Below are 12,105 nucleotides of genomic sequence, written 5' to 3' on the forward strand. Positions count from 1 at the left end.
TAAGATGAGATTTCAGTGTCTTACTTTGCTTGGATTACTTTTCCTTACTGATGCATTGCAACAATCAACGAATAACTCCATGTGTTGCCTTTCAGCTAGATCTACTGTTCACTAATAGGCAAAACACCTTGCGGTTTAAGAACGTACCTACAGCCAACAGATATTTCTAACAAACTTTAAAAAGCAGGGGAATTGGGCAGCTATAGTGAATGCACCAGGGGAGCAGGAGACCTGACCTCCTCTCTGAGATATTGGACTGCCCTACAAATTGGTCAAAATGCAAACACAAGTTGGGTTGGTCTTTCTCAGTCCAATCCACTTCCTGTGTAGCTTGGAAGAATTTGGTAATGTGCCTCTGAGCATATGGTGAGTGGTGGCAACACCTGCCATCTCCAAAGATGGAGAATTATATTTTTGTATGTTCATTGGTGTTCTTCTTACTTTGCTTCTTTTCTGTATTACTACTGTTTCTACAGAGAATCTAACTTAGAAAATTATATTTCTCTCATTATTCATCCTAGAAGTCTGTGTCATATTTATTTTTATTAATTTCAAAGCCTTTTTATTGGTTAATGTCATATGATGGTGAATACAACCTTTTTTGTGTTTCAAACTGGAGGTTATGCTCTATTTCTATTTGGGGCTCATGAACAGTTGAATCTGAAACTGCAGTTTGATGTAAAATCAGACTGATTATAATATGTGCTGTGCTCTGCCACCCTAGTCAGAGGCAGCATGCTTCTGAAAATCAGTTGCCGGAAGCCTCAGGAGGGGAGAGTGTTCTTGCACTCGGGTCCTGCTTGCGGGCTTCCCCCAGGCACCTGGTTGGCCACTGTGAGAACAGGATGCTGGACTAGATGGGCCACTGGCCTGATCCAGCAGGCTCTTCTTATGTTCTTACGTTGTTCCTTAAGCAATGACTCTAGCTGCCGGAAAAAACAAACTTGGCCTGCCCAAGATGCATGTTTTCAGCCTGCTGTGCTTAAACCACTCCACTTAAGGAAAGGTGGGCATGGTCAATCAAAAACATAGAACACACCTAGAACTTTGCTAGCATATATTTCACCTCCCATTGTTTTATCTTGTGCAAACTGAGACGCTCCTCATGTCCATTGAAAACTATTCTGCAGAACAGTTAGTGCTATTATTTCACAATTGTTTCTGGAGCTTTTTTTTGGTGTTGCAAAGTGTTGCTGTACTTCACATATTCACAGAAACAGAAGCAAAAAAATTGATTTACTCTAGGAAACCTCACTAAAATTGCAAAGTAAATCAAACATATTTAAAGTGATTATCTGAACTATATCAACTGTTTCAATTTTGTTGATTCCTCCCTGTTTAAACAAGATCAGCAGAGCACGTGTCTTGTTTCTGTTATTTGGGCTGATTGCAGGTATTGCCACCATTCACCATATGCTCAGAGGCACATGTTACCAAGCAATTGACTGTTAAACCACTCTGGGCACTGGAGCTCTGTCAGGGGAATAAAAGTCTCCTCTCAGCACCCTTCACAAACTACACTTCCCAGGATTCTTTGGGGGAAGCCATAACTGTCTAAAGTGAAATAAAGGTTTGGTGTGGGTGTGCCCCCCTAATTAGGCACGCCCAGCGGCTGTGAGTCTGTCTTTTAGAACACTGACAGTTGGTTCTTACTGAGCACGCCCAGCCATATCATTGAGTTCAATGCTAAATTTCTTAAATTAATTAAAAATCAGCCAGGCATATTTTTAACTTTAAAACTGCAGAAGGTGAAAGTCAGAGTATTGGGCAAGGTCAGTAATAGAATTACAGGTACTCTGTGGACATGGCTGATTTTTAATGAATTTCAACAAATTATGAGAACTCTGACAGAAAAAAGTCCAAAAGGGGTCTGGTTTTTCTCTCTCTGTTTTTACATTTTGAACTCTCAATTCTCTCTGACTGTTTTGTGTATCACCATGAAAATTGAGAGGGCTGTTAAGCGAGCGTTTCTGAGTTCAGGACTATAAGTTTTCTAAGGTTTTGTTTTGAAATTAGCTTATGGGAAGCATCAGAATGGTACTCTCTTGACTGTATAATCTTCCGTGCATGTATATGGGCAAATGTACTAAGATGCTGTAAGGTAAAGCACATCCTTTGCAGAGTTTCCCTTCCTGGTTGTCATACTAAGACTCAAAGTCACTGTATTTGGGCAGAGCTTATCAGTTTAAGAAGGAAAGCAAGGAAATTCCTGATCCTAACCTCTCTCTGTCTCTGTCTCTCTCTCTATACACACACATATATATACACACACATTCTTTCACCTCCTGCCTTGAATGTATTTTTCTCTCTTTCTCTTCTGCTCCCCTACTACTCTGGAACTCCCCTTTTTTTGCTAATAGGTTGAGAATGAGATCCTTGTTTATTCCTTCTCCCACAACAACAGACGCCCCTAGGAGCCAATAAGCATGAAAGGGGAGTGTGTTGGCTACTGAGAAGAGTCTGATTGGCTCCAATCAGCAGGAAAGGATGCTGGAGACATTGGGACCCTGCTCCCCAAAAGGTAAGGGGTCTAAGGCCTCTTGGAACCCTAGAGGACTGCACCCCTGAGTACAGTATTGTTCATATGGAGATCTCAGATTTGATCTGATTGCCATTTAAAAACTGTTTCAGGAATCCTCATGTAGAATAGCCAGACTTCTGATTGATTAGGTATCATTAGCAAAGCAAATTGGTGTGCAGAAGTTGAAGAATTCTAGATCAGTGTGGGAGAATCTGTTCCCAGACACGTCTGCTTTTATATTTCACATATTTGTTGTTAAATGACCGCCAAGGAGCCAAAAACCCTGTGGAAAAACCTGAGCTTGGAAAAGTTACTTTTTTGAACTACAACTCCCATCAGCCCCAGCCAGCATGTGCTTTTTTCGAAAAACTGGTGAGATGTCTCATCCTTTAATCATATGCATACTCCACAGATACCTAGCTGAGGAACTGTCTCAAGAACCTTGACAATTTTTGTGTGTGACAAGATCTAAAAGGAGACAACCTTTCAGACTATGTGGCTAAAACACTAAATCGTGAAGCTTCTCCTCAGCTCTTAAACTACAAATCCTATATATAGCAGGAGTCTCCCATAATCCCGAATCATTGACCATGCTGGCTGGGACTGATGATAGTGAGGCTGATATCATCTGGAGAGCCACAGATTTCCCCACCTCTGCTTTAGACTTAAGTTTTAGGAATTCCATAAAGTAGATGCATAATTTCCAGCAATGTTTCACAGAACCCAGCAACATGTCCCTGCAGACTGGCCTGAAAGAATGGCGGGGAGGATGACTGGTCTTACATGGCAGATAAACTGGGCGGTGCCTGTGGAATGGAGAGAGAGGTCCCCCCATAGAGAACACTGAGTCTCCGCAGGCAGCTGTGTGGAAGTCATCCCCTTCCAGCCACCACCACCCCAGTCATTGGCTCCCTTCTCTGGCCAGCACCAGCAACATGTTTCTAGTTGGGCTATTTGTTTCCTCTGCATTTCTTACATATCAATAGATGTGAGCACTTGGCTTGTGCTAGGTGTTGCTCACCAGTTTACATATGTTTGTTATTGTGTGGAATATACAAGCTTTTCTTAGGTAAAGCACGTGTTCTAGGCAAATGTTGAAACAACATTTTGTCACTGGGAACCCTCCCAGGTAAGGTGCATATTACAGTTCAAAATATTATATGCAGTGTGTTAGGAGAGTGTCATGGATGCCTATTGACTAGTCACTGTCATAGGGGAGTGACACACACTATCCTATTTTTTATTTTAGGGGATTATTGGGGGGGGATTTGGGGTTTCTTTTAGCTTTAGTAGAGGCTGAACATTTTCTGCTGTATGACTCCAGCACTGAAAAAATGGCAATCAGCAATACTGTCCTACGTAACCACCCTGCAGCAATCCACCATGCTTTTTCCTGATGCTGAATGCTTGAATTAAAAAAAACATTTCTAGGTATTGGACTACTTTGGGGAAAGGGGTGTTAAATATATTTTTTATTATTATTTATATATAGTAAGATTTTAATTAATGAAATCAATGTAAATAATGTATTAATATGTATTAATAAAGATAATTATATTAATAAATACTGAATATAATTTCTCCTTTTAAAAACAACAAAAACATTTACTTTTCATTAAAAAGGTATCAGCTGCAGAAAGCCTATGTGCCTTTTCATCCTGTGGGGAAGGGTCTTAGAACATCAGAATCTGCCTTATACAAAGTCACACTAATTGTCCATTTCCCCCAATTTTGTTTACTGGCAGCACATATCCAAGGGCTGGTTCATATATGAGCCAAGATCCGCATTAAAAATGCTGCTTTTTCCATTGCAATTGATTTTGACAGTTCACATACGTCCGCCCTCGCTACGATTAAATTGGCTGTATTTCTTTGTAGCGTTCACATGCATTCGCGTTTATTGCTATCAGTGTTTCCTTGTTGCCCCGCTCACACATTAGAATGTTACCTGTGGAGGCGGGGAAGGGGCGGTTTTCCCTAAAGGAAGGGAAGCATGGCTACACCATGGCGTGTCAAGCAAGAAGGAAGGATTATGCTTTCACATTAGCCCTCTGTGCAGCTGTGATGCAGCCTCGCGGAGGGAGGGCGCTTGAAAGAAGGGGAATCGCCTACAGCCACCCCCTTCCCTGCGGTGCAGGCTTTCTCCCGTCCCCCCGGCTCCCACCCATGGCTGTAAATGTTTATAGTGCGCAGTGTGTATATTTTTGTGTTTGTGTGTGTGCACGCACATAACCTCTTTGTGAATGAGAATATAGTTGCAACATGGCTTCTGCAGGAGCTTTCCCCAGGCTGTGTCCCAGCTGGAAAGTGTTAGATGGGGGGGCTGGGTTGACCCCCCTCTTCTCCCCCTCCAGAAAACCAAGCAGGGCCGCCCTGGCGCATCCCATGGCAAGTCCTGCTCACTGGGCTGCATCTCTTCCCTCCTCCTTAGTCACGGGCAGCTTTCACGCTGGCTGTAGGGAAGGCAGCCTTTGCTGGCCGGCAGGACTGCTCACTGCCACTGCCTCGAAGGGAAGGGGAGGAGGGGCTGCTCGCCCACCCACGCCCCGGGCGCCATCCCTAAATACCCACCTGGTCTCTTCCCCACAAACTGGCATGGAGTGAAGCAGCTCCTCCTCCCCCGGCAGATAGAGGGGCAGGGAAGAGTGGTAGCGCAGCGCCTCTTCTCTTCCCTCACTGCCCCCGCCTGGCTCATAAAGTAAAATAGCACGTAAAGCAACCGGAAATTTGTCCGTCAGCAGCAGGAAACAAAATGATGTCCATAGACATTGTAAGGGGGTGGAGAAAAGGAGGATCTAAAATGGTGAACAGCAGAGGATGCGACCACACAGCAGGTTGGCACCGAGGCAGGTGCAGATTTTTAAGTCAATTTTGGATTTTTATCACAATTTAATCCAGTTTTAAAGGCAAAAGCAGCTGAATGCCCTCGCATTGGCAAAAACGTCATGTAAATGGTCCAAATTAAAAGGATCTGCAAAAAGCATCAGATCCTCATTATACCGGCATCTGATCAGGCCCCAAAATTCAAGGCAGAAATTGTTCTCATCACCTGATAATCTTTTGGAGAGGCCTATGAGTTGAACCTGGGATCTGCATGCAAAGCATGCTCTCAACCACTAGAATAGGTCCTAGAATGAATATAAACATTTTAAAAATCTAAAATTAGTTTGACAAAAAAACAAATTAAGCAGAAGGATGAGACAGGAAGCAGTTTATATTATAAAAATAGTTTGAGCCATTTATTTAATTTTATTTGTGGAACCTAAACTTATAATTAATTTGTTAAAACTTTCCTGCCAGAAACCTCAACTCAAAACTTTAAGGAATTGCTACACACCTTTGCTCTCTCCCAAATAAGTAATCTCTTATCTGAAAAAGAAGTTTGAACAGACTTTCAGTGTAGCAAAGAATTTGAAAATAGCTCCATTGCAAATTTGCTTGTGTGCAGTCTACACAATGACCACGTTATCACCTGCAGCCATAAATCTAGTTAACCAGTATCAGCAGAGCTCCCTTGCAAAAGCTGTTGTGCAGCAGAAAATGAACCCTACCAACTCAGCCTACACACTATTTGAGGACACCAAGTATGCAAGAGGCATAGCAGTAAACCTAATCTTTCAGGGAGTCTTCCTTAAACAGACAAAGGTATTTTCTTAGACAGAAATGACCCGAGGATTAATCATCTTTAAGATTTGCCCATTGTCTGCCTTTGATACTAGCTGGTAGTACTGCTTCACTGTAGTAACACCCATAGAGGACCAATTTCAATGTAAGATCTGTGAACAAAACACAGGTGTTGAGTTTACAAGGAAAAACAACAAGCAAATGAAGTGTATATTGAATTGCCCCTTGTACTTTCTGAACTTTAGAAGACACACATATTCTTCTCTATAAGAATTGCGTCAATTTTAACATTTCCATATGCTTCCTACAAGAAGCATTTAATCAGAATTTCACCTTGCATTTATTTATTAATTAAAAAATTAAACTGCTTAATAGAAGTAAAAAGTTCTAAGTGGTTTACGTAAAAACGATTATACTACCATTCAATAAAATTTCCTAAAAACAAGATAAAAACAAAGCAAAATTATATATCACAAATAAAACTGAATAGTGTACAAGACTGAGAATCAAATGGTTATTTATTTGTTGCTAGTCTACAGATCGGCTTGACACTGGTGCATGTGTGAAAACACCCTTAGCATTGCAAATGGAAGCATGTTTTTTGTAACTGTACGCATGATTAGTTGCATGAAACAATAATAAGTGAAATATGTACCAAAATATAATAAAGAAGGCCTTAAATCTATTACAAAATCATTCAACAAGCCTTAAATATTAATCAAATGATTAATTAATATTACAGATTATCAATACCTTGGCACAGTCATTAACCAAAATGGAGACAATGGCCAAGAAATCAGAAGAAGGCTAGGACTGGAGAAGGAAGCTATGAGAGAACTAGAAAAGGTCCTCAAATGCAAAGATGTATCACTGAACACCAAAGTCAGGATCGCTCAGACTATGGTATTCCCGATCTCTATGTATGGATGTGAAAGCTGGACAGTGAAAAAGTGGACAAGAGAAAAATCAACTCATTTGAAATGTGGTGTTGGAGGAGAGTTATGTGGAAACCATGGACCACGAAAAAGGCAAATAATTGGATGTCAGAACAAATTAAACCCCTTTAGGATGCACACCTTAAAGTGGTGAGAGGGTTTGAGAATGTTGAAGAAGCTGAGACCAATGAGACCAAGAGGCTAGACTCCTAGCAGGGGCACCCAAGGCGGAATGGTCAAAGCTGAGACACCAGATTATGATGCATCCAAACTCAGAGGAAGGCAATGGTAAACCACCTCTGAATACCTCTTACCACGAAAACCCTATGAACAGAGTATCCAAAACACAAGATGGTGCTGCAAGATGAGACTCCCAGGTCAGAAGGCACTCACCGAGCTACTGGGGAAGAACAAAGAACAAGGACAAGTAGCACTGTGACTAATGACGCAGCTGGGTCAAAGCCGAAAAGAAGCCCAGAGGCTGATGCGCATAGATGCAAAAGGAGAGTCCCGAGTTATACGACGTATAACATGAAATGTGAGAAGCATGAACCAGGGAAAGTTAGAAATTGTCAAGGAAGAAATGGAATGTATCAACATTACAATACTTGGCGTGAGTGAATTAAAATGAACAGGAATGGGACATTTTCAATCAGGCAACTACAAAATATTTTATACAGGAAATGATAAATTAAGAAGAAACTGGGTTGCTTTAATAGTGAGAAGTGATGTAGCAAAAGCAATTAGGAGCTACAACACAAGGTCTGAACGAGTGATATCAATGAGTTTAAACAGGAAACCTATTAACATACCCATCATCCAAGTCTACGCTCCAATAGCAAACACAGAAGAAGAGGAATTGGAAAGATTTTACGCAGAAGTTCAGGAAGAAATTGATCACACACCAAAACAAGATGTGCTGATAACCATGGGGGACTGGAATGCAAAAGTAGGGAACAGAGAAGAACTAGGAATTGTGGGGAAATGGGGCCTAGGAGACAGAAATGAAGCAGGAGAAAGACTTACTGAATTCTGTGAAGCCAATAATTTGTTTCTTGCAAACACATTTTTTGAGCAACCGAAAAGACGACTGTACATGTGGACATCACTTAATGGTCAATATAGGAATCAAATGGATTATATAATTGGTAGCAGAAGATGGAGAAGTTCCATACTTTCTGCGAAAACAAAACCAGGAGCAGACTGTGGTACAGATCATGAACTGGTCATATTGAAAATCAGAGTAAAGCTAAAGAAGACCAACAAAGCAATCATAATGCCAAAATACAATTTAAATAACATCCCAGAAGAATATAAAGATCAAATAAGGAACAGATTTGAGGCTTTAAACTTAGTTGACAGAAAACCATTATCAGGTAAGGATGCAAAAAGACAATACCACTATTTAAAAAGAGAGAAAGTCCTCAATGGATGACTGAAGAAACTCTTAAAATGGTTAAAGAGAGAAGGAAAGCAAAAGCAAAAGTAGATAGAAACATGGTCAGAACCCTAAATGAAACAATACAGCAACTAGCAGGTAGGGACAAAGAGAACTATTACAATAGTTATTGTATAGAAATAAAAGAGGAATAAAAGAAAATTAATCTCATTTGAAATGGAGTGTTGGAGGAGATATTTGCGCATACCATGGACTGCAAAAAAGACAAAGAATTGGGTGTTAGAACAAATTCAACCAGAACTGTCACTAGAAGCTAAAATGATGAAACTGAGGTTATCACACTTTGGACACATAATGAGAAGACATGATTCACTGGAAAAGAAAATAATGCTGGGAAAAACAGAATAAAGTAGAAAAAGAGGACGGGCAAAAAAGACATGGATTGATTACATAAGGGAAGCCACAGACCTGAACTTAAAAGATCTGAACAGGGTGGTTCATGACAGATGCTCTTGGAGTTCGCTGATTCATAGGGTCGCCATAAGTCGTAATTGACCTGAAGGCACATAACAACAACAAAGAACAAATTAAACCACAACTATCACTAGAAACTACAATGATGAAACTGAGGTTATCATACTTTGGACACATCATGAGAAAACATGATTCACTAGAAAAGATAATAATGCTGGGGAAAACAGAAGAGAGTAGAAAAAGAGGAAGAGATTAATTGAGACCTGAACTTACAAGACCTGAACAGGGTGGTTTACAACAGATGCTACTGGAGTTCACCAATTCATAGGGTTGCCATAAGTCATAGTTGATTTGAAGGCACACACACACACGACAAATTCAACAGTCCAAAGTTATATAATCCAAAATCTTAGTAAACTGGAATCGGCGGGGTCCAAGCAAGGAATTACAGTAATCAAGCATTAAGAAAGCATAAATTAAAAACAGAGATTACTCCCAAACAATAACCTTGAAATAATTTGTGGACACCATGCATATTATGTTTACACACACATGTAAAATGAATGAATGGATGAACTGTAATAAAAAAATCAAGCCCAAAAGAAAAATTAAAATTTCTAACTATGTTGTTAAAAGCTTTCTAAAATAAATGTGAATATCTGTGGGTTGAATCTAGAGATCTGCCTGTAAAGTAGGGTAGATAGAATGTACCTCTTGAGTCCCCTTTTAAGATCACTCCTCTAGATTTTATGTACTTTTATCTATTTTAATTTTTTTGTGTTTTTATTGTGTATGATTTTATTGTGTGCTGCCCTGAGTGCCCTAATTTAGGGTAGAAGGATGGGATGGAAATATTGTAAATAATAATACTTTCCTGCCCGCTCCTCTCCTTAGCAGCCACCCTAGCCATGCCTTTGCTCAATTTTACACAGCCTTTTCCTTCCCCTCAGCCCCTGGGCCACATCTCCATGTGTGAATCTCGGGATCCAACTACACCTGTCACATCAGTTAATCTGTCTGTCTGTCTGACACACAAACGAATCCATAACATACTAAAGTCAAAGTACAGTACATTAATTTAAACTGATTTCATCTCAATATTTTTCTTGGGTAGAAAAGATCTAAAACCAATATATCAATGTACAAACTGGTAGCAGATCACAGTCATAGAGAGTTCTACCTGTCATGAAATTTACTTGCCATCTTTGTTATCGTTACTGCTTTGGTTTGAATGCTAAGGCTGGGTTCCTACAGGGAGGAAGTGTGGGATATAAATAAATAAATAAATAAACAAACAAATAAATAAACAAATACAGCCATCATAACTATCAGGGCCCCTTCGGAGAACTCCTCAGAGAAGGAGGAGGATTCGGGGGCAGCAGCAGCAGACCCAGGAGAAGGAACAAACAGAATCTCCGAGGACGCAGCTCCAGCTCTCCCTCAGCTGGAGAGTGTCCAGGACACGACTGAAGCCCCTCAGTTGGTTTCAGGGAATGAGCAGGAGGCTCCCTTCCCCCCTGCAGAGCAAAGACACCAGCGACTATTGCAACAACGCTGTCAGTCTGGCCGTTTAAGACAAGCAATTTCTTAGAAGCCAGGAGGCTGATTACCTGCACCTGTCTTAGGGAGTGGGATTTAAAAGGCAGTTCGTGGCTGCAGCAGGCTGCTGACTACAATGTCGGTCGTGACCCAGCTTCCAGAACCCAGACCCTCGGACTGAACTCTTGGCTCACTGGACCCAGCTTTCCCTCCTGGACTGCATTTTTTTGAACACTGATTTTGGTACATGTGTCTGGAATAGCTCCTCTGACCTTCCCTTGTCCCATTCCTGTTATCTGCCTAGCCGTGGCAGATTTACAACCCAGCTAGCTGCCAGCTAATGAGTTTATATAGCCCAGGTATCACCCCTCCGAAGCTGACAATAACCATTTGAGTGATATCATACATTCAGATCATATTTATAGTGAGCTTATCCACACAGGAGTTTAATTTGGATTTGAAGCTGTTTATGTCTCACTATTTATTTAATTGCAGCATTCACACAACATCATCCAGCTGGCAACCCACACTTTCCCCCAATCAATTTGGATTTTCTCAATCTACAGACAATCTGATAAAGGATGAAAATCCAATATAAAAGTCCATGTTGCCCAGCTGTGTACATACTATAACACATTTGCATGAGCTCGGTTTTTTTACGCATGTGGTGATGTTTGCTGTGATTTGTCTATTGCCCCACCCCCTACTTACTTTTGATCTTTGCCTGAGCAGAATCTAGCCATTTTATTCCCATCAGCTCAAAGGAAATGATGCAGCATGCTTCTTTCCATTAATTGTTGCTGAAGGCACTAAAACAGCAGCTGTGTCCAAAACTGCCCTTGTACTTGTTATATCCCTTCAAGTCGATTATGACTTATGACGACCCTATGAATCTTTTTGGATATAGGGTTTTCATGGTAAGAAGTATTCAGAGGTGGTTTACCATTGCCTTCCTCTAAGCCTACGGCACCTGGTATTCCCAGGTGGTCTCCCATCCAAATACTAACCAGGTCTGACCCTGCTTAGCTTCCGAGATCAGACGAGATTGGGAGTGTTCAGGGTAGTATGTACAGTTGTATTAAAAATAAAATTGGCCCTTCAGGAAGAATTGGCAGGTACAGGAAATGCTTCATTCCTTGTGGCTGCCAAAAGAACCCTTGTTTCCAAGTGTGCCTGTTCCCAATTGCTGCATGTTGAGGGCACATTTACAGAACATATATCAACCTTCTAATTAAAAAAAAAATACAGTGGTTTTGCATGTGACTGCTTTTTGAATCTGCAGCTAGACATACATTGGGAGTGAATGATTATGGGAATGAAAGCCACATTTGCTAATCATAAATCATTCTTTACTTTTTATTTTTAGTACGGTTTTGCACAAGAGCAGTCTTATGCAAAACATTATTATTATTATTATTAAAAATATAAACAGGAGTCAACAACTACAATACACAAACATGAATCAAGAGTGAAGGGAAACAGAAATGTGGAGGTGATATGGAGGGAGGAAGCTAAGGAAAAATGGAGGAGCAGACAGAACTGGCTGAGCTACCTGAAATTGATCAGATCTTGTTGGTTTCACATTTGAATGTATATAAGTGTGGGAGCTTTTT

At 40.7% G+C, this 12,105-nt stretch overlaps 1 pseudogene; it reads right to left on the reverse strand.

Moving 5' to 3' along the window:
• Positions 1–11,450: 11,450 nt before the first annotated feature.
• On the reverse strand, positions 11,451–11,570 carry LOC133384648 (5S ribosomal RNA; annotated as a pseudogene).
• Between the last annotated feature and the right edge of the window lie 535 nt (positions 11,571–12,105).

The sequence above is a fragment of the Rhineura floridana genome, chromosome 4 (assembly GCF_030035675.1).
Source record: "Rhineura floridana isolate rRhiFlo1 chromosome 4, rRhiFlo1.hap2, whole genome shotgun sequence".
NCBI classification, from domain to species: domain Eukaryota; kingdom Metazoa; phylum Chordata; class Lepidosauria; order Squamata; family Rhineuridae; genus Rhineura; species Rhineura floridana.